Source organism: Zonotrichia leucophrys, chromosome 2, assembly GCF_028769735.1.
Source record: "Zonotrichia leucophrys gambelii isolate GWCS_2022_RI chromosome 2, RI_Zleu_2.0, whole genome shotgun sequence".
Lineage (NCBI taxonomy): Eukaryota > Metazoa > Chordata > Aves > Passeriformes > Passerellidae > Zonotrichia > Zonotrichia leucophrys.
In genome coordinates, this window is record NC_088171.1 from 136,331,168 (window position 1) to 136,348,932 (window position 17,765).

The window sequence follows — 17,765 nt, forward strand, 5'->3', positions numbered from 1 at the left end:
TCCAAGAGATTTTTCTTTGGTGTGTCAATTTTCTTTAACAAAAGCAGAAACAGTTACCTACTCAGGTTAGAGAATATCATCCATAAAACTGTCCAAGATTTTTTCTTGGTGATAAGGCTAAATCTTAAATTACTGCATAAATTGTTCAAGGAGTAATGGAATCATCTGAGAGTCCGATTTCCTGGACCTCATAATTTTACATCTGCACTAGTGCAGCATGGCACAGCTTTGCCTGAGCCCAGCTCTCAGGCAGGAAGGATCACATGGAGTATTCATGAGCAGTCTTCTCTCTGGGCTGTGAGTGAGGTGGAGCTTTCTGTGATACTGCACTGGAGAATACATTCTTCAATGCACGCGCACCTGCAGACTGCAGCTTCAACTCAAAGTGTTGAACTGCATCTATTCCCACATTGCTCATTATCAGTGCTGAATTCACTGAAGCTGTCCCTGACTGCTTACAGTGATTACAGATGTAGGTGATGGTTTCCAGTCTTCTACAGGGACCAGTCACTGGAGGGCAATGAGGGCTTTATTTTGCCAGTGAATTTGACAGCAATTGGCTGACAGTAGAGGAAGTATTGAGAGTCTTCTGTTTCAGAAACTGATTAATGTCTATTTAAAGCACTGAAAATTCAGGATCTAACTGGGACCTTCCAGTGGTTTTTTTATCGTAGACTTAGGGGGTTTTTTTTCTTCTGTTTTGAGACTTTTTGTCCTTCTGTTGAACAATCTTCCTTTCCAATAGTGGGAACCTTTAGAAGTACAGGCACGACCGTTCTCTCATTGTATCCAGCTCCACAAAGGCACTACCTGGTTTGGATGACTCTGTTCCTAAGCCTGGGGCTGGAGCATGCACAGTCTCTTGAAATGACTCTTTGAGTGGGTCTGTTGAGTGGTTGCAGACTGAAATGCTTTGAAGGTTCTAACATGGGAAAATTTACATTGATCTTGTGCTGAAGACAGCATGTTGGCACAAAGGCTTACTATCACGTTGTACTTTCCAGTTAGAAACTGTAGGGTATTTTTCTTCTTCCCAATAGTTACTTTATTCTTTTAACTGAACTGCAAGTATTTTCCCTGACCTTGTATTGAAAATCATTGAAATTTTGGTAACAATAATTAAGCCTTAAAAAATCAGTTTGATACAAATAACTGACATGGAAATTTTCAGCCTCAGTGGTTGAAGTTCAGCAACACTTGATGATTATGAAAGGTGTCAAGCAGCTATAATCATAGTCATCGACACCTGTGCTGTATGTGCGGACCAAAACATGTATTTGGTCTCCTTTGTAAGGAATATATGTAATGGCTCATTGTTGCAAGTCTTTCTATTTGGCTGCATTGCACATTTCTGTCTGTACAAGGAATGTGTATTTAGAGAGACTTGCTATTCTGTGGATTAAGTGTGTACTTTTATGGAAGCTTTCATTTTCTTCTCATATTGCTTTATTTAACAATGAGTTTTTCAAACTAGAAATGCACTATCATTCCTTATGTAGAAAATAATTAGCAGTAAATTGTATTTCTTATGCATAACATGTTGTATATGCAGGTTCTCTGTGTAATGATTTTCATGGATTCTCTCTCAAAGCTGGTTTTCAAATCTGTTCCATATGCATTTTTAAAGCGGTGACATAGCTGTAGGTATGAGTGTGCCACATCAGGCTGAGGATGTATCTCGAGTAGAATCCTCTCTGTCCAATGGTAATGCTTATGAAGGAGTGTGAGTATGGGACAAGCATATTTCCTCCTAATACCCTCCTGCCTTCCAACTGTTTGAACAAATTATTAATTTGAACAGGTTATGCTTCGAACCTCTATGGTAACATGTATGAGTTAAGGACATGGGACCTGAAAGCTGACATTTCCTGATTGCTGAGATCTGAGCAGTGCAGCCTTAACATTGACTTTGTTTGTGCTGGCGATGATCTTATGTACTAGAAGAGAGGAATATTTAAAGATGCAAGGGAGTAATAAGAGTATTTTAAAAAAATTCAAACAAAACACAAGAACAAACAAAAACCCACCAGACTGATGAATTAGAAAACTGTGTGCCCCTTGAGCTTGTTGTTTTCATTGCTATTTAGTTAGTATTTTAGTTTAAAATTTTATTTTCTGGATTAGTTGATGGCACATATACTCTTATGTCCAGAAAATTCCCTGAACAAGTAGAAAATGCAATGAAAATGCTCCTGTGAATCTCTTTCACTTTTTATACATGATCCACGTTTCTGGTGCTTGATTCAAACAATAGTTTTGGTTGCAAGAGTCCCTTAAAGGTCATCCCATAAGGATCCCAAAAGTCCAACCCCCCCCCTGCCATGGCCAGGGACACCTTCAACACCTTCAATTAGATGAGGTTGGTCAAAGCCCTGTCTCCCTTGACCTTGAATATTTCCAGGAATGGGGCATCTACAACCTCTCTGGGCAACCTGTTCCACTGTTTCACCGCCCTCACTGAAAAAATGTCCTCCTTATATCTAGTCTGAATCTATCCTCCTTTAGGTTAAAAAACAGGCCTCACTAAAAAGTTTGACCCTGTCTTTCTTATAGGCCCCCTTTAAGTACTGAAAGGCAGCAATAAGGTCTCCCTGGAGCCTTCTCTTCTACAGTCTGAGCAACCACAGATTGAGATATTTCTGTCAACATTGATGGAAGTTAGCTTTGAAGAATTTGCAGTATTTACTTACAGATCCCTACTGCAGCAATACAGTTCTGACCTTCAGAGACACCACTTCTGAAGAACTCACAGAGCCTTTTTATTTTGTTGAATTTGATGAATGATGCCTGGCTTTCATTTCCCTGACAGACTGTTTATTTTCACCAGGTGTGCTTCAGGGCTGACTCTCTGTTTGTTTGTTTTTCTCCTTTATTAGAGAGATAGTTAGTTGTCAGTAAAATAACAATTACAGTATCTGTGCATTTATTGCCTTTTCTGGAATGCCAGATGTCAGAATACATCTTACAGAAAGAAGATGGAAACTTTATCTCTTTTTAGTCATAGTAGTCTTGAAAATATAAGGCAAAGTAGAATATGGCTTTTTTACATTCCATCTGAGTGAATCCTTCAGTAGTAAGCAACTATTTGCATACTCTTTATGTAAGCAAGCTCTAGCTAAACAGCCTCCACTAAATCTTGTGCAGTCTATTGCTGACTTGCAAGAATTGCTGGGAACTGTTACACCAATATGATCATCCATCTGGCAGAAAAACGCTGTAAACTGCAGTGCCATTAACACTTTTGTATAGCAAAAGCTTTGATGTGCTGGATCCATTCTGTACCTCAATGAATTACCCACAGTAAAAGAACAGTATGAACAATTGTGGTCTGAAACACTCTCTTGTACAAACCTGCAGTTATAATTGGTAGTGAGAGACTGTGGGAAGCAGTATCTTTCAATGCTATCACTCAAAAATACATCAAAATGATTAAACAAATTTCCCAAAGAATTTGAGGACTTGCTAATACTAGACCAGTATGTGATTTTAAAGAAAACCAAGCATGCAGCTTGCTGGTTTTCAATAATTAATGGCTTTCTTGAGTGCAGAAAAGTGAATTTGCCAAATTTGACCTTGGACCAAAATCAAAGCTAGAATATTGAACTTGTTTTGTTTTATGTAAACCACAGTGACGAGTCATGTAATTGTCCTCTGCAGGAGGTTATTGAGAAGTCCTTAAACTGATTGCAATTGTAGTGGCCCAACGTGGACAACAAATTTAACTCGACTTCAAATTGCTTTGCACTAGCAAGCCCTGTGTTTAAACTTTGAGTGTCATCTGGTTGTCAGCCCACACTGGAAGTGGATTAACTTGGATGTGGGTTGGATTTGCCCTGCACAAAGTAGGCGTGGATGCCCTTGTGTCCTCTTGCAATTCTTACAAGCATCCTGAGTGTTCTGAGTAGCTCCTTACAACTCATACAGCCAGTAATGCAGCAGCCCAGTGCACACTGATGTACTCTCTCCTGCACCAGGGGCATCAAGGCAGGATTTCATTTCCAGTTGTAAATATTGGTGTACAACTGTCTCCATCCCATGCAATTCAAGTTTGTGGGGAGATAACCTGTCTTTGTGCTTATTGGTCCCAGTCATGCCTCAGACAACTCTATTGTGGTCATGTACTGGGAATGCTCAGTGTAATTGACCCCTGGAGAGGGGAACTTTATCTTTGCCAGGTGTCAGGCAGAAGTTTAACAGAGCTATAAAGTCAGGAGTCAGGCAGGTTCTGAACAAGGAGGCAGTCAGGGTTCTCTGCCTTTGTAAAATGGAATAGCTGTGGTCGCACTGTATTGACTATTGCCTCTCAACAATACAGAGGTGTGATGCTCTAACTTAAAAATCTTCTGCATCTCTTGTTAGAGGTGCCATATTAATTTCAAACCTTGTGGTAGTGTGAATAATATAACTCTTATGCAAACCCATGTGCTGCTGCAATGTGGAGTCATAGAAATCTTTAGTGAGCCCAAGTTAGAACAAGAAAAGCCTGGACTGCAGCTCTCTACCTCAACCAATAATGTTTCCAATTCCTGTAAGTATTTAAGACTATGTAGAAATAGAACTTAATGGAAGGAGAAATTATGTACTTAGAGCCTTCCTGCCACACCACTGGTGGACTGAATGTACCATTTAGAGGTGATACAAATTCTTTATTCTTCTTTTAGAGTGATAAGAAAGCTCAGAAAAGTTATACTTCTCCTTCCACTGTGTGGGTTTTTACCACAGTCCAAAAGTAATAATAAAGGATAAAAATATAACAGTATCAACTGATTGAAAGATTCTTAAGAAAGGCACTGGAGACCGCTCATGTGCTTTTTTTTTTTTTTTTTTTGGTAGAATCAGTGTGAGAAGATAGAAATGTAATTGATAGAGAAATAAGAAATAGATAGAGAAATTTAGTCTCCTTAAGCAAATGGTGTTCCAGCTTTGGACAGCCTTAGCACTCTGCAATTAAAATGTTTTAATGTGAACAACTGTGGTATTCACAACTATTGAGGTTTTATTATTAAAAATAATAAGTAGTATACTGACATGTCATTTTATTTGTCATTTGATGGTTTTATACTCTTTCTGTTTTGAAGCATAACTGTCATAATATCCAAGCAGGCCCTATAACAAAAAAGAGAATAATTATGTGAAAATAACTTTGTACATCAGAGTTCATTAAAATTGCAGCTGCGCAATATGAATGAGAGAGTGAATGCCTCAGTTATGAGTAACACTTTGTATGAGTTCACACTCAGGTAGGTGAGTGTTGTCCTGGTTTTGGCTGGGATAAAGTTAATTTCCTTTTTCACTGGTACATTGCTATGATTTTGTTTCATGTGTGGGTAATGTTGGTTACACACTGATGTTTTGGTTGTTGCTTAGCAATGCTTGCCCAGAGTCAAGGGCTTTTGAGGGTCTCAAGCTCTGCCCCTGAGGATTTGCACAATAAGATGGGAGGGAGCATGGCCAGGACAGCCATGAGCTGGCCATAGGGATATTCCATACCATAAAACATCATGCCCACTATATAAAGTAGGGAAATTGGCCAGGAGGGGCCAAGTGCTGCTGGGGAATGAGGTGGGGGCGGTCAGCAAGTGGGGAGCAACTGCACTGAGCACCACCTGTTTTCCTGTTACACTTACTGTAATTGTACAGTACTACAGTAGTAGTAGTAGTATATTTTACTATCATTAGTATTACTAGATTTTACTTTGTTTAAATTATTAAATCATTGTTGTCTAAACCTGTGAGGCTTTTCCTTTTCCTGCCATTCCACAGCTGTGTGGTGCTGAGCTGCCAGCTGGGGTTAAACCACAACAGCGTATATGAAGCAACAGTTTTGCTTTACCTCACAAGTAAAAATTCTTATCTAAGAACATGGATTTCCCATTAACCCCTCCTGGATTTGAAATAGCAGTCTCTCTCCCTCTCTCTCTCTTTGAAATCACTTCATTTCATAGTGCCTGTTTCATGTAACTGAGATGATCTGATACTGCATGTTGAAGTGCAGGTCTCTCTCGCTTTCAGAAAACTCTTGATTGCATTGCTGAAGTCAGCCATAGCAAGAAACATTTCTAGGTTAAGAGCCTGGTTAGCTGCTCTCTAAAAAGCCATTTTCCTTGATTGTTCTGGGACTTAAGGCAGACTTGAATTGATTCTCTTTTCTGGGCAAGGGTTCAGTGGAAGGTTTTGCAAACTTGGGGAGTGCATTGAATGCCTGGCAGTCCTGAAATGCGGCAAGTCCATACTGATCTCAGGAGATGTTCCTCTCTCTATAGATGCAAATGTTCTTCTTGTCAGCTTGTCTGTGGGTGTAAGTCAGGATCTTTAAAAAGTCCCAGCATTGTGGTACTTTTTAATCACTTTCATCACCTCTCCAGGTGATCAGTGTTGCTTTAAAGCTTATGAAAATATCTGTGGTGAATCTAAAAACTTTGAGTGGAAAATGGCAAGGTTTCTTATTAACAGCTTTGTACCATTCTGGAGCACTGAGAGAACCTTAAGGAGCTGTCTTTGTATTTACCACTTTTGTGAGAGCAGAGTAGTTTTACTGTCTCTTACAGCAGTCCTGTAGCAGGTTTGCTGTTACCCAGACACTCTGTAACAGGAGGAGGCTCTTGGTAGCAAAGAGGAGGTGCTTTCCAGTACTGGGAAGTTACTTAGCAGAAGGTGTTCAGTCTGCAGGGTTGTAGAAAGGTGATTGACTTTGATCACATAGTGTTTATCCCAAGGCTGGAAGGATATCCCAATAATTCAATAATTACTGTGCTTAGGTAAAGACCAAAACCTGGTGACTGTCTCTAGAAGTAACAGATTTTTGTCAGTCTTCCTTTCCTAGACCTTTTATTGCTCTTGCTGAAAAGCTGTACCTGTAGAGACTGTGCCAGTGATATAATTGTACTCATGGGTGGGAGGAAACCAATGGCATTTTTTCCATGTGTCCTGACAGTGCTTGAGAAACTGTGCTGGCTTAGAGGTCAGGATTGCAGAAGACATTAAGGGTGCTCCAAGAATTATGAGTGAACTGACATAGGCACACTCTACAACTATAATTAATGGTCCCTGTGAATCAGGCAGGATATATGTGTAAAAATCCTTGACAGCTCTTCTGACTGGTGCAATGTGATATGCAGCATGTTGCCCTTCAGAAGTAATCCAAAAATGGACCTGACATTACTGCTTTTTGGGCTCTTTTTCACACATTGTCTCTTACAGGACTTCACAGAAGTAGCATTCCTTGAAGAAATGTTGCTTTCTTCAAACACAGTATCCCAGTCATTTACATCTCTTCTCTTTCTCCCTCTCATTTCTGGTATTTGAAAATGTTGGAAAACTTTTTCATAACTAAAACCTGACACAAAGCCTAAAGTTAGCAGAATTCTTAAAATGCCTGAAAGTGAAAATTAAGTCTAAATAAAATTGCTACCATCATAAAAAACTTGACCAGACATCTCTTTTCCATTGCTTTTCATCATTTTCCCTGTTGAGAGAACCACGTCATTTAAAAGCTTAGAACAGGTTAAATGAATAGGTGAAAAACAGCAGAGGAAATCCTTTCCAGCTGCTCTGGCTTGTGCCAGTGGACACATAGAGTTCATGAGGAAGGAGGTAATTTTGTCTCTCCTCTGACCTCTGATTTCTGAGAAATCGGCTTGTGCTTTTCAGGAAGAGTGAATGAATCCTGCAAGTCTTCTTGTCTTTTAAGATTGAACAAACCGTTATGCAGCAGCTGTACTATTTTAGTAGAGCTGGTTGGGTTTTGACAAGAGAAGCTCTGGCTCTGTAATGTTGCCATGTTGATGTCAGTGGTGTTTCTCAAACATCATTTGACACTGAGGCTAATAGTAAGCAATTACAACAACTTGTGCCCATGTTGCTAGAGGTTCTTAGTCCTAAGGATAGGATGGTTGTGTTATGCCATCTGTGGGAAATAGCCCTCAGTCTCTGCTCATTTCTGAAATATACCTGGAAGTTTCTGAGGAACTGTTTGGTGGCCCAGGTCAGTGGGCCATGAAATCTCAGGGGTGATTTGATAGTACAAACAACTGAGTTCCAGCAGGTGAACCTTGGTGGCAGTGGTTAATTTAATGGTGTGGACAGCCGTGGAGAATGGATGTTCTTGGAACACATGCAGTCCTCTTTTCAGAATGGGTGACATCAGATGACCTTCAAAGGGCTGAAAAATCCCACGTTTTACAACCCTAATAGACTCCATCCTTCTGCTCTTCTAACCTTGCTATTTACAGCATTTTCTTTAGAGAAATCCAGTATCTGGATGCTGCTGCTTCTGCTGAGGGAATCTGTAGGTGGTGTACACTTGTATCTAAACAATTTTGAGGGTAGGTAGGTATTTTTTCACCCGACTCCTTTGTTTGCACATTTCAATTGAATACATCAATACACAAAGTGTGTAAGACTCAGATCAGTACTTGCTAGTTGTGACCTTGCTAACTCTCTTGAAGTTCAGGCCACCTGATTTTTGCTGCTCTGTACCTTCATGGAATAGAATCTGTGGTTAGAAGGGACTCTGAAGGTCATCTTCCAACCTCCTGCTCAAAGCAGGGCCCACTAGAGCAGATTGTCCAGAGCTGTGTCCTGTCGGTTGTATCTCCAAGAATGGAAACTCGGCAACTTTTCTGAACCTTTGTTCCAGTGTTCAAGCACACTCAAAAAGGTTCTTTACAATTAAATGGAATTTCCTCTGTTTCAGTTTGTGGCCATTGTGTCTTTATTCCTTCTGTTAGGTGTTTACATATGTTGGAAAGCTGGGCCTTCTCTCTTCCTGTCTGAGCAATCTCAACTCTCTCAGCCTTTCCTTACCTTACAAATGCCCCAATCTATTAATCATCTTTGTGGTATTTTGTTGATCTTGCTCCAGTATGTCTGTGTGTCTCTTGTATTGGGGATTCCAGAACAGGACAAAGCATTCCAGGTGTGGCCTCATCAGGGTCAAGCAGAAGCGAAGGATCACCTCCTTGGACCTGCTGGAAATGCTGTGTCCTACTGCAGCCCTACGTCAGTGCAGCCCCACCTCAGCAGGACCTGAAAGTCTGGAATTCTCAGTAACCGGGGTTCCAACAGCTGACCTTCTTGGCTGAAAGGGCACATTCCTGGCTTACATTCAGCTTGGTATTTACCAGGATCCCAGGTCTTTTCTTGCTCACCGAATAACGAAAATGTTTCTTACACCATTATAAATAGATCTTATGTGATCTGATCCTTATCATTTAAGTAGAACTCGGCTGCTGAGAGCAGATACAAGGTCCTGAGGCCATGACTGGGAGTACCCATGTCTTGCTGTATGTTGCAGAAAGAATCTTGGCTTGCCCATTTTCAAACGTCATCAGAAACTAGCTTGGGAGCAGACAGGAAATAACTTGATGTAGATCAGCTTCTTACGCAACTGTGCCAAAGGATGTGTAATTGATACTTCAATCTATAGGCAGCTGTGATCCTACATACCATCCAGCTGATTTAATTCAGGGGTATTTACAGGAATTCATCCTGTTGGTGCTCACATATGACCTACCAGGGGAGCTTCGTAGTTGAGAAAACTGCAGAAAAGAACTTGTTTCAGTGGGAAGAAAACAGAAAAAAGCTGGAGAGGAAAACCAAGCAAAATGGATATCACAAAGGTGACACAAAGGAGAACATTACGAAGAAATATAAGTGAATTGGGTGAAGAGTATTTACATATCTTGATATTTGATTTAGAATTTTAATTATGCACTGGAAGATGAAGTAAATAATTTATTAATATCTGTTGTCACTTTTTTGGTTTATATTGATGCTATTCAGCTCTTGATATCTGAATATTGTTACTTGCTGGAGTTTCACAAGACGTGTCTACAACCCAGGAGAGAGAGTTAAGCCTAAATGTTTATTTATAACAAAGAAACAAGAAATCGTCTTTTTTGCATAATCAAAATCACATTTGAAACTAACCCTAAAATTATTTGGCTTTTGTATTGAAGACTGAATGCAAGCTAATGAATGGAGATGAAGATAAACAATTTAGTACTTGACTGAGGATTCAATTTGTGGCTCGGTACTCAAAAAAAATTCTCTAGACTCTTGTGGTTTAGGAAAGTTTTGCCAGGCTGGAAATGGTGTTTTCCTTCTCTGTTTTCTTTGTATGTGTGTGTGTAAACCAGTGGAAAAATTGTGTATATTTGTGTCTGAGCACTGATACGAGTGACAGCACCTTCATTCCACCTGTCGGAATAGTCCCCCTCTGCATCAGTGAAGCATCTCACCCTGCACTTAGCCAGTGTGTCACTGGTTCCTAATGCATATTCTGTGAGTGAAAGAACTGTGCTTAAACACTGTGACATCTGCTCAGGGCGTGTGAGGGGGAGATCTGCTCATCTCCTGGGTGAGGGTTAGTCTGTGGTGTTACTGTAGGAAATTTCCGTGATGATCGTTTCCAGAATTCTCCTCTATAAAAATTATTACAGGCAAATTGTCAATAAGGGTTATAATACATTCACTAGCCACAGTTGTTGCTTTTTCTCTAATCTGATTTTATAGTTTGATTAGTGTTTGTTCAACTCAGTGCCTCTTTAAAGAAAGACTTAAAGGTGGATCATGTCATGCATTCAAATGTGTCCTCTCCATATTTTCTTTCTAAAAACAAGGTGTAACTGAAGATTCATACATAATACAGTGATTTGATGTTTGCTGTTCTGTCTGAAAGGAAAAATTTAATTTATCGTAGAAAGAAAACCCACTGAAGCTATCAGAAAGCCAATATAATATAAAGCAGAAAACCACCCCATGTTACCTGAGGTTTGGGAATTTAATGGTACTTGTTTGATTTATATAAATTTCCTTGTCTTCCTTCTACTTTTTCCCACGCTTTTTTCCCAAGGCCTTTTTGAATGTCAGATCTCATGCAGAGATAAAGAGCTCTCCACTACTGCTGCCTCCCTCTTGTACAGACCCCAATTACCTGAGCTCCTCTGAACAGTCTGTTCCGAAACCTCCATTTCAAGACCACAAGGGCCTGAGAATCACCCATTTCACTGCTAGGTGGCTCTGATTGTGAATTAACTTCATCTTTTAACTGGTGTTTCATTTTAATTAGTTTGGGTTTACCTTGCAGCACTTTTTTCTTGTTTTGCCCCTTCCTGCTAAATCAAATCACATTGGAAATGGCAGAATTTTTCTGCCATTTTAAAATGTTGGTGAAATTCCTCTCACAAGCAGTTCTAAGTATTGCTATAGTCACTGGAAGCCATCCACTGACCTTAGGCTCAGCTGTAGCTAAAATTAGTCAACTTTGTTTTTGTTAATTAGTTGCTAAATCACAAGCTTTTAGGGAATGAGAGAGTATTTTGTCCCAAGCTCTTTTTTAGACATCTGCTGCTGAGCAGCCAATGAGTGACACTCATAGATCCCATTATGCCTAAGTCAGGTCCTATTTGTGATGCTCTGGATTAAAAAGTGAGCTTCTAAATTATCACCCAGAATAGTCCCTTTTGTGGTTTCTGAAAAAACCTGGAGGCACCTGAACATCTTGTTTCCCTTTTTATTTTAGCCATGGATTTACCTCAGTGCCTGCAGTTGGTTCTTTATGCATGCCCAACATTTTCCCAATCTGAGCAGGAAAGCAGAAGGGAAAATAAGTCTGGCTTCCCCTTCAGACTGAGGGCTTTCAAATGCTGCCTCCAAACCATGCACCTGCCAGGGCAGTTGGCCCTTTCTCTAGCATGTAGGAAAGGGAGGGCTGGGGTGGGTTCTCTGTGTCTGGTCTTGGAAAGAGGCTGGGAGCTGGCAGAGCCTGGAGCCCTTGCACCCTGCCCAGAGATTGCCAAGTGCATCCAGGAAGGTCAGGGCAGCCCCACCTCAGCTGGACCTGGGCCAGCCCCCTGCCTGCAGCAGGAACTGGCCTTCAGCACGTTCTGCTGGAAGTTTGAACATGAGCTGTCTCCATCTTTTTGGAAGAGCTCCCTTGCTCCTAGCTGTGGCAGTTGTTTTATTAAAAAAGGTTCCACGATATTTTCCTGCACTTTGTAGTGGAAAACAAGCTTTTATTTTTGCTTGGGAGAATAAGACCCAAAGCTAGAGCCAGGGGCTGGGCTGCATGTTCCTTTTGGGCCACATTGCTGGGCTGCACATTAGTTTTGGATCATTATGATTAATATTATTGTTGAGCCAGATTCTGGAGGTACAGAATACAGTGTTTAAAAAATAAGGTCTCGATTCTGTTACAGGAATGAGTTGCTTAAAAAGTAGCTACAATCATTTGTTGCTTAGGTATCTGGGGTTTTTTCTGATCCAAAATGACTGTCTCACAGTGTTCTACAGGTCAAGTGTAACTATTAAATAGGAGAAATACACCAGCCAAATAAAATCCTTATGTCCTGATTCTTCTCACAGCTGCAGTAATAAAAGCTGGAAGAAATGCAAAGTTTGGTGTACTACTGAGCCAGCAGTGCAACAACAGGTTAGTGCCTGTGTCTGTAAGACTGTGCATATAATTGAGTAGAGGTAACTTTTACAAATGGAAATTTATTTTTCTCTAGGTTATAAAATGGACAGTATAGACAGTAAGTTCAAGGCATATCAGAGGTGATGTGTGCCACCTGACAGGTGCCAGGCTTCTAATTAAAGCCCCCAAAGAGAAATGCTAGACCAAAACATGCATCTGGAGAGATGTGGCTGGTTCCTCCTTCGGGTTAGGAGAGTTGAAGCAGTCTACAGTGCTTAACCTATTAACATGTTGCTTTTAATTTTTCATTTTTATTAGTATGAATTATTAACCACATGAATATTAACAAAAAACCTTTCTCAATTTTATTTTTATTTTAAAAATGAAGGATTGAGCTGGTATGGGTGGAAGAAAGCATCACTGCAAGCTGCTTGGAGGTAACAGTGTGGAACAGGAGAGAGCTAGAGATACAGACTGGGAGGTGTTTTAATACTATATGTACCTCAGCATTGGGATATGAAATCTTATTTCAATATTTATTAAAATTTTAATTTTTCTCTTTTTCTTTTAAACAAAGCAGTGATTAGAAAATCTTATTACCAAATGTAAGTTCTCAAATTCTGGAGTGCTGCTGGAGCTTTGATGGCCCACAGACCTTCCGCAATGCAGTACAGTAAGCTGTCTGCTCACATTATGTCGGTCCTCTGTGCTTCCCACTAGTTTGGCATGAAAAGAAACTCAGAAAATGAATTAAACATGTTTCAAAGACTTCTTCTTTGTGTAGGTTTTTGCCTAAATGCTGTGTGGCAGTTAGAGTAATCAGGAGGAAGAAGGGCTGGCTGTCCCCAGCAGAATGAGTCAGATGGTCCCCAAGATCTCCTTGCGAGGCGTGACTGTGGTGGGTTGATCTTCCCTTGACACCCGGTGCCCCCCAAGTCTCTCCTCTCCTCCCCTCAGCAAGGCGGGGGAAGGAAATAAGATGGAAAAAACCTCGTAGGCTGAGATACAGGCAGTTTACTAAAATAAAATGTGACGCTCAGGCAAAGGAAAAACCCCAAAGATTTAATTCTCTACATCCCATCAGGAAGTGATGTCTGGTGACTTCCTGGGAAGCAGGACTTCAGCACATGTAGGGGTTGTTCTGGAAGGCAAATATACTGAAATAATGAATGTACTCCTTTCCTCTTCTTATTTCTTAGCTTTTCTGTCTGAGCATATGTCATGTGGTATGGAATATCACTTTACTCAGTTTGTGTCAGCTGTCCTGGTTGTGTCCTCTCCCAAGATTTTGCCCATCCCAAGCCTGCTGGTGTGGGGGAAGATGTTGGAAATACAGCCTGGATGCGGTGGGAGGGAGCACTGCTCAGCAGTAGCCAAAACACTGTGTTCTCAGAGGCTTCCCAGCTGCTGCCACAAAGCACAGGCTCTGAGGGATGCTGAGGGGAAAATGAGCTCTGCCTCAGCCAGACCCAATGCTTGAAAACAATGAAGGATTTTGCTTATAAATGGATTGGCTTCTGTGTGATGTCAGGGATTTCCCAGTTCCACTTGGTTAGTCACTTCAAGAATGAGTGTTGAGGTCTTTTGGTGTGCATGTTTGTTTATGGTTTTCTTGTGGTAATAAATGATCCCTTTTTTCTTCAAGAAATCTGATTTTTGTGAGGTCCACCATTAGGAGTTACAGCAAAAGTTCTTGTTTCAGTTTGCTTTAAAGACTTCAGTCAATTCTAATGCTTTCCAAATCATCTTTCCCTTTCCTTATCTGATCTGTGTAGAAGCTGTACATTATAATATAGGAATGTATAGGAATGTACATTATAATATAGGAATGTATTATAGTATAGGAATGTAATATAGGAATTATAATATAGGAATGTATGTAGAATATAGGAATATAGGAGTGTCCTGAATAAATTAACAAGACTCTTGCCAGAAAGAATGATTTAATGTGATTTTAAAAAAATTAATAAAGAAAGGGGATATATAGTGCATAATGTGATGCACAGGGAGCAACATTAGATTAACAAGGAATTGAAGAACTGCGTGTCCTGCTGATGCTGAGCAAAACCAAACGTGTTGACAGATTCACTCACTCCATCATGAGCAGGAAAGACCTTGGGGATGTTTATTTGAATAGGGGGACCATAAATCTAGCACACAGGTACCAACAAACAATAGTCCTAGGGTTTTTTCCTAAAATATACGATGTGCAATATAATAAAAGCTCATTATTATATGTCAGTATTATGTCTGTATATAGCTGTAGATAATATATAATTTTGTATGTTCAGGAAGTAGGGGGGCAGATGTATGTACAACAAGCAATGTTGATTTATAGACTGCCTGCTAAAGGTTTACATATATCCTTAATTTACTTTGTGGGTCCTATTGGGTTCTTCCTGAGAGCACTAAAAATGGTTGTCTCACATTTTACAGTACGCTTGAAAAGTGCTGTAATATGATTTGTGCCTGAATTTATATTTCAGAAGGGAATTCAAGTTATTACTATTTCCTCCTATTAAAATCATCAGGTGCTGAATATGTTCATCTGAAAAACAGGACCATCTAACAGTCTTTTACTCAAGACTTGTAAGAAATCAATATAGTTCCCATCAGTACAGTAAATTACCAACTGAACCACTTCCAGTAATCATGATACACAGTCTCTCATTAACCTCTTCCCTTCTCTGTATTGAGATTTGTATTCTTATATTGTCTTAGAATAAAGATACTTTTGAATATGTCTGTAAATCATTAGACAATAGAGTAATTAATTCATTAATTAAAAAAAAACCCCTATAACTAAGGATCTTACGTATCTCTAGCGGTTCTGCTTAAGACTTTCAGTGATGATCTGGACAAAAGGATTGAGGGCATTTTTGGTAAGTTTGCAGACAACACCAGGTTGGGTGGGGGTGTTGATCTGCTGGAGGGCAGGAAGGCTCTGCAGAGAGATCTGGACAGGCTGGCTTGGTGCTCCAAGCCCAAATGTATGGTTCAACAAGGCAAAGTGACAGGTCCTGCACATGGGTTACCTACCAGAGAAGATTTATATTGGATATTAGGAAAAATTTCTTGCCAAAAAGGTTTGTCAAGCACTGGAATAGTCTGCCTAGGGAAGTGTTAGAGTCACCATCCCTGGAGTATTTAAGAGGCATGTGGCTGTGCCTGCTAGGGCATGGTGTAGTGTAGGTCTTGACAGTGCTGGGTTAACAGTTGATCTGAGAGGTCTGCTCTAGCCTAAATGACTCTATGATATAAGGATGTGTGATCCCATGAAGTATGCAATTAAATACTTGCTTGGAAATGTGTGGGTCACTCAAGGAGCAGGAATTGCTTGCTTTCATTATGGGAGGAGTTTGGAGTCAGGAGAATTTCACTTCTGGAGAAGGATTGTTGTCTTCAGTTAATTTTCAAGGTACCTGGACTCTTGAGCTACTTGTCTGGAAGCACCAAGGACAAAGAAGCATACTTTTAAATTGCAGTTCCTAAATTGAATATTCCAGGCCCATGCTCTGTTAACTCACTGTCTTCCAGTGTTCTTACATGACTTCACCATTGCTGCAGGTTTTTTGGTTTTGTTCAGTGGCATAAATCCAGTGTGGTTGTGACTGAGCTGATGGATGTGCCTGAGCCTGTCAGGAGCACAGCAGCCTCAGAGAGGCTTGGGGAGAAGCAGCTGGGGGCAGCTACCTGGGAGACATCCCTGGGAAGAGGCAAGGAGGACTGAGTGACAGAAAGACATCTCCTAATTGAAATTTCAGAGGCCATCACTGAACAGGAGATGCATAGCGCAAAGGACCGTATCAGAATTAAGATAATAAAAAATGACAGTGGCAGATGATAGAATATAGAGGGAATTGGGAAAGGCTGCACCAAGGTGAGAGGAAGTTACATCAAACTAAGTAATCTGAGTTAAATAGCTTGACACATGCAACACTGACATCTTAGTAAGTTTGTCAGAAACAAATTTAGAAAGAAAGCCATGGTTTGGCTGTTGCTAGTTTTATATTTGAAAATGCAGCTAAGTTAAAGATTCTGTTGAGTTACTTTTCTTTCAGATTCTGTTCGTGGTTGTGGTTCGGAAGTGTGGAGGAAGGAAAGATGGGATGGTGCAAAAAACTGAGACCTGAGAAGGGCTTTATGGAAATAAACTTGTTTCATTGTAGATTTATTGGCAGAAATAAAAATAGTCATCACTTTGTCTTGTCAGAACTATAAACAGACATCATGTTGAAACAAGGGATGCAGATGATATTCAGAAAGTGCCTTTGTTTACATAGCTGCTTCTTTGAGTTTGATCAGATGTTTATTGACCAATATTACAGTGTTTTCTTTGAGAAACTCTATTATAGAATGGGCGTCATCCAGAACCAGCAAATAATGAGTGAGAAAGAGACAGAGAATCATCTTTGATGGTGCTAACAAATAACAGTGGATCCAAAGCTAGTTTGATACATGAGCAAATTGATACATAGCCTTCCTGTAAACCAGGTTTCCTGTGCTTCCCCTGTAGATATACTGGAGTCGTGGGCTTCTTCCATTTATGTGTCTTACCAGAAGGTAATTCCTATGGCCTCATGGAGGTTCACAGATTTTGTTAACAGGATGAGAAAGTACAAGAATGCTGGCTCAGATGTTGGAGAACTTCCTCAGCAGGAGATCTTTAATATTCTTCAAGGTTAAATAATCTTCTCTGCTTCTCCTGGTCCTATCATTAGAAACTATTGTTCCTTCTTCTTTATTTCTGTATATTTTTGTGTATTTCACAGAATATTTTGTGTCTCCGGTCTATTTAAGCTGGTCCCCAGCTGAGATTTTTTCATCACATCAGAAGTACCAGTAGGTGCCAGTAGCAATTTTGAGAGCTGCTTAGGCTGGCAGCTGCTCTTATGCCAGGAGGTAGATCAATAAGGTGTTTGCTGCTATGGTAAGTCTGATGAAAATTGAATCCATTTTTACTTTTAAAGCAAGTAAGTCTTCCTTGATTAGTGACATATTCGATATCTGAAGGGGGACAAAGAGGATGGTAATGCAAGTTGCAGTTTACCAAGAGTCTGCATTAGTCTTAGTAAGACAAATCAGTTCTGGCTGCCTTTGAAGGAAGAGCTGTAGATTTGCCACAAGGCATTGATGACAAAGTGGCTGATGTGTCTGGTTGACTAGTTATGAGACAGGCATGAGAAGGAGAGACAGGGTCTTAAATTCTCATGGGAAAAGCAGAAAATGTAGGACTGTAGAAGATCTGATAGGTTATCCAGAAAATATCATGAAGTTATACCAAATTTGCTCTGAAAATTTGATTGATTTCTGGTTTGTGCTGTTTCTTTTAAAAGATATTTCTGAA

General features: G+C 40.1%; 1 protein-coding gene across 2 annotated transcripts in view; it reads left to right on the top strand.

Moving 5' to 3' along the window:
* SAMD12 (sterile alpha motif domain containing 12) overlaps nucleotides 1-17,765 on the top strand; it is a 177,004-nt gene that overhangs the window by 61,091 nt on the left and 98,148 nt on the right. The window contains exon 4 of one of the 2 annotated variants that reach the window (XR_010439244.1): nucleotides 12,367-12,433. The exons of the other annotated variant lie outside the window; for it this stretch is intronic. The gene's annotated coding sequence lies outside the window, so the exon portion shown is untranslated. The remainder of the gene's footprint in view (nucleotides 1-12,366; nucleotides 12,434-17,765) is intronic. 2 annotated transcript variants of the gene reach the window in all.